At 50.2% G+C, this 5933-nt stretch overlaps 1 pseudogene across 1 annotated transcript in view; it reads left to right on the top strand.

Annotated features, from left to right (window-relative positions):
• Positions 1-5933, top strand: part of LOC144603231 (class I histocompatibility antigen, F10 alpha chain-like) — a 1654937-nt pseudogene that overhangs the window by 300949 nt on the left and 1348055 nt on the right. The gene's annotated exons all lie outside the window — the stretch shown is intronic.

The raw sequence follows: 5933 nt of genomic DNA, 5'->3' as shown, positions 1-5933 counted from the left end.
ATTTCCCTGGTAACCTCTTCAAAAAATTCAAGAAGATTAGTGAAACATGACCTTCCAGGCACAAATCCATGTTGACTGTTTCTAATCAGGCCTTGTTTATCCATGTGATTATATATATTGTCCCTAAGTATCTTTTCCATTAATTTTCCCACCACAGACGTCAAACTAATAGGTCTATAATTGCTAGGTTTACTTTTAGAACCTTTTTTAAACAAAGGCACAACATGCGCAATGCGCCAATCTTCCGGCACCATCCCCGTTTCTAATGACGTTTGAAATATTTCCGTCATAGCCCCTGCTATTTCTGCACTAACTTCCCTCAATGTCCTAGGGAATATCCTATCAGGACCTGGAGACTTATCCACTTTTATATTTTTCAAAAGTGTCCGTACCTCCTCTTCTTTGATCCTCATAATTTCCATCACTACTCTACTTGTTTCGCTTACCTCACATAATTCAATATCCTTCTCCTCGGTGAATACCGAAGAAAAGAAATTGTTTAATATCTCCCCCATTTCTTCCGGCTCAGCACATAGCTGTCCACTCTGACTCTCTAATGGACCAATTTTATCCCTCGCTATCCTTTTGCTATTGACATATCTGTAGAACCCCTTGGGGTTTACTTTTACATTACTTGCCAAAGCAACCTCATATCTTTTTTTCGCTTTTCTAATTTCCTTCTTAAGATTCCTTTTACATTCTTTATATTCCTCAAGAACCTCATTTACTCCCTGCCGCTTATATTTATTGTATATCATCATCATATCATCATATCATATATATACAGCGCGGAAACAGGCCTTTTCGGCCCACCAAGTCCGTGCCGCCCAGCGATCCCCGCACATTAACACTATCCTACAACCACTAGGGACAATTTTTACATCTACCCAGTCAATTAACCTACATACCTGTACGTCTTTGGAGACGTATATCTCCCTCTTTTTCCGAATCAAGTGTCCAATTTCCCTGGAAAACCACGGCTCTTTCAAATTATTATTCTTTCCTTTCCACCGAACAGGGACATAAAGGACTATGTACTCTCAAAATTTCACCTTTAAATATCCTCCATTTCTCTATTATATCCTTTATACCCTCCCATTTCACTCCTTTTAAATCCTTTCTCATCTCCTCAAAATCAGCCTTTCTCCAATCCAAAATCTCAACCCTTGGTCCAGATTTGACCTTCTCCATAATTATATTGAAACTAATGGCATTGTGATCACTAGACCCAAAGTGCTCCTCAACACATACCTCCGTCACCTGACCCAACTCATTTCCTAACAGGAGGTCCAACACTGCCCCTTCTCTGGTAGGTACCTCTACGTATTGCTGCAAAAAACTATCCTGCACACATTTTACAAACTCCAAACCATCCAGCCCTTTAACAGAATGTGATTCTCAGTCTATGTACGGAAAATTGAAATCACCCACAATCACTACTCTGTGCTTACTACTAATATCTGCTATCTCCTTACATATTTGCTCGTCCAATTCTCGTTCCATATTTGGCGGTCTATAATACACCCCTATAAGTGTTGCTAAGCCTTTCTCATTTCTGAGTTCCACCCAAACAGCCTCCCTAATCGAGCCTTCTAGTCTGTCTTGCCAACGCACTGCTGTGATATCTCCCTGACAAGCAATGCAACACCCCCACCTCTTGCCCCTCCGATTCTATCACATCTGAAACAATGAAATCCTGGAATATTTAATTGTCAATCGCAACCCTCCTGCAACCATGTTTCACTGATCATGAGTTAGTTCATGAAAGCGAAAGCGTGAAGCGGGAGAGAGAGGCGGGACCCCCCACACACACCCTGACACACACACCATGACACACACACCCTGACACACACACCCTGCCACACACACCCTGACACACACACCCTGACACACACACCATGACACACAGACCCTCACTCACCCTGACACACACACACCCTGACAACACACCCTGACACACACACCCTGACACACACACCCTGACACACACACCATGACACACACACCATGACATACAGACCCTCACACACCCTGACACACACACCCTGACACACACACCCACACACACCCTGACACACACACCCTGACACACAGACCCTGACACACAGACCCTGACACACAGACCCTGACACACAGACCCTGGGGACAGACCGTATTCCCCACGCTGGGACACGGGGCTGTGATGATCTCTGCTTCCCTCGGCCGTGGCCGTGAGGGTTCGGGCGGAGAGCCGGCCCGGGAGGTTCACGATGGAGTGAACTGATCCGTGCCGGTCCGTGCTGCGGGCGGAGCTTGTGGGAAGCGGCTGCCGGCGGCCAGGGAGAGGTTGGACTGTGGACTGTGGACTGTGGACCGTGACCGGGGATTCCCGGGAGTGTAAGAGCATCGTGCTGACACCAGCACTCTGCACCGTGGCTTGACATTATCCTCTTGTGTAATAACCAACCTGCATCTACAGGTCTTTGTTTCTATTACTGAATATGCCGTAAGACCCGCAGCACCGCCTCTTTTATAATGTGCATTCATTCCAACACACGGCTGTTCATTTCCTGTAAATCTTAGTTTCTATGATCATCTGTCCTGTAAACACAGATGCAACCTCACCAACCTCCCGTGGCTCCACACACACACACACCATCATATTCATCCTGCACCGATTATAATCTCTCAATAATTACACTTTTGCTCTTTACAGACTTGTAGAAACTCTCAGGATTCTCCTTTGACTTAGCGGCCAAATTCCCCCACATACCTTCTTTACCCGCCCGATCTCCCTGTGTCAATGTACCGGGGGTTATTATGCTGTGCCCAGCCCGACACACACCCTCACCCACTGACTGGTGAACCCTGTGCCCATCTGACCACTGACCCCCTCATCCCCTGACAGCAACGAGGGTGCCCAGCCCGACACACACCCTCACCCACTGCCCGGGGCAGTTACCCTGTGCCCAGCCCGTCACCCACTGCCCCTCACCCACTGACACTGCCCCTCACCCACTGCCCCTCACCCACTGCCCCTCACCCACTGCCCCTCACCCACTGCCCCTCACCCACTGCCCCTCACCCACTGACTCTGCCCCTCACCCACTGCCCCTCACCCACTGCCCCTCACCCACTGACTCTGCCCCTCACCCACTGCCCCTCACCCACTGCCCCTCACCCACTGCCCCTCACCCACTGCCCCTCACCCACTGCCCCTCACCCACTGCCCCTCACCCACTGACTCTGCCCCTCACCCACTGCCCCTCACCCACTGCCCCTCACCCACTGCCCCTCACCCACTGCCCCTCACCCACTGACGCTCACCCACTGCCCCTCACCCACTGACTCTGCCCCTCAGCCAGTGTGGGGGCCTGGGTTGGCAGCCCGTCATTGCCCGTCACCCACCTGCGGGTTGAGCTGCCCACAGGAGGGCGGGCAGCAGCAGCAGCAGCAGCAGCGGGCACCCCATGGTCTGTCCGGGTCTGTCCGGGTCCCGGGGAGTCTGTGAGTCCTGGGCGCATGCGCGGTTGAATTTAAGGAGGTGAAAAATAGCCGAGTCTGTCCAATCAGCAGCGCAGCTGGCCGCGCGTCACCGGTTGCCGGGTAGAGTGGAGTTCGGGAGGTTAGCTCATGAAAGCGAAAGCTGAATACAATACAACACAATACAATATACAATATAGAAACATAGAAACATAGAAAATAGGTGCAGGAGTAGGCCATTCGGCCCTTCGAGCCTGCACCGCCATTCAATATGATCATGGCTGATCATCCAACTCAGTATCCCGTACCTGCCTTCTCTCCATACCCCCTGATCCCTTTAGCCACAAGGGCCACATCTAACTCCCTCTTAAATATAGCCAATGAACTGGCCTCAACTACCTTCTGTGGCAGAGAATTCCACAGATTCACCACTCTCTGTGTGAAAAAAAACTTTCTCATCTCGTTCCTAAAAGACTTCCCCGTTATCCTTAAACTGTGACCCCTTGTTCTGGACTTCCCCAACATCGGGAATAATCTTCCTGCATCTAGCCTGTCCAACCCCTTAAGAATTTTGTAAGTTTCTATAAGATCCCCCCTCAATCTTCTAAATTCCAGCGAGTACAAGCCGAGTCTATCCAATCTTTCTTCATATGAAACTCCTGCCATCCCAGGAATCAATCTGGTGAACCTTCTTTGTGGCAAGAATGTCTTTCCACAGATTAGGAGACCAAAACTGTACGAAATTCTCCAGGTGTGGTCTCACCAATGCCCTGTACAACTGCAGCAGAACTTCCCTGCTCCTATTCTCAAATCCCCTCGTTATGAATGCCTACATACCATTCGCTTTCTTCACTGCCTGCTGCACCTGCATGCCTACTTTCAATGACTGGTGTACCACGACACCCAGGTCTCGTTGCATCTCCCCTTGTCCTAATTGGCCACCATTCAGTTAATAGTCTGCTTTCCTGTTCTTGCCACCAAAGTGGATAACCTCACATTTATGTGGATAACTTCACATTTATAGTGGATAACCTCACATTTATCTTTATTGCCATTGTACAGGGGTACAACGAGATTGGGAATGCGCCTCCCATACGATGCAATAATCAATTAGCTAATCGGTATTAATTTAAACAACCCAATGAAACAAATTAGAAGTTTTAAAACAGAATAAAGTGCAAGTAGATCTGTGCCGGTTCACTGTGCGATGTGACCGCCCGGCTCAGCAGGTTCATAGCAGCTATGGCCCTGGGGATGAAGCTGTTCCTGAGTCTGGAGGTGTGGGCATAGAAGGCCTTGTATCGTCTGCCCGATGGTAGAAGTTCGAACAGACTGTTGCAGGGGTGTGAAGAGTCTTTGTGGATGCTGGTGTCTTTTCTGAGGCATCGTGTGTTGTAGATGCCCTCCAAGGCTGGTAGCTGTGTTCTGATGGTCCTCTGAGCTCTATGGACTACCCACACAGACCCTGACACACACACCCTGACACACAGACCCTGACTCACACCCTGACACACACACCCTGACATACACCCACACACACAGGCCCTGACACACACAACCTGACACACAGACCCTGACACACACCCTGACACAAACACACTGAGCCAAACACCGACACACAGACCCTGACACACAGATCCTGACACACACACACCCTGACACACACACGCGCACCCTCACACACACCCTGACACACAACCTGGGGACAGACCCTGACACACAGGCCCCGACACAGACCATGACATAGACCCTGAGACACAGACCCTGAGACACAGACCCTGGGGACAGACTCTGACAGAGACCCTGGGACAGACCATGGGACAGACTAAGGGCAGTCCCTGAGACAGAATCGAAGGGCAGAGACTAGGGACTGACCAGGGGCACGGACGTAGATGAGGGAGACCCTGTGGACACAGACCCTGGGGCCACAGCCGCGACACACACACACACACACACACACACACACACACACACACACACACACACACACACACACACACACACTCACACACACACACACACTCCCACACACTCTCTCTCACACACACACACACACACACACACACACTCACACACACACACACACACACACACACACACACACACACTCTCTCTCACACACACACACACACACACGCACACACACACACTCCCACACACACACTCTCTCTCACACACACACACACACACTCACACACACACACACACACACACACACACTCTCTCTCACACACACACACACACACTCACACACACACGCACACACACACACTCCCACACACACACACACACACTCTCTCTCACACACACACACACACACTCCCACACACACACACACACACACACTCCCACACACACACACACACACACACTCTCTCTCACACACTCACACACACACTCACACACACACGCACACACACACACACACACACACCCTAGGTACACAGATCCTGAGACCCAGACCGTGGGGA

This window comes from Rhinoraja longicauda, chromosome 19, assembly GCF_053455715.1.
Source record: "Rhinoraja longicauda isolate Sanriku21f chromosome 19, sRhiLon1.1, whole genome shotgun sequence".
In the NCBI taxonomy this organism is placed as follows: Eukaryota; Metazoa; Chordata; class Chondrichthyes; order Rajiformes; family Arhynchobatidae; genus Rhinoraja; species Rhinoraja longicauda.
This window is presented reverse-complemented; position numbering and strand designations above follow the sequence as displayed.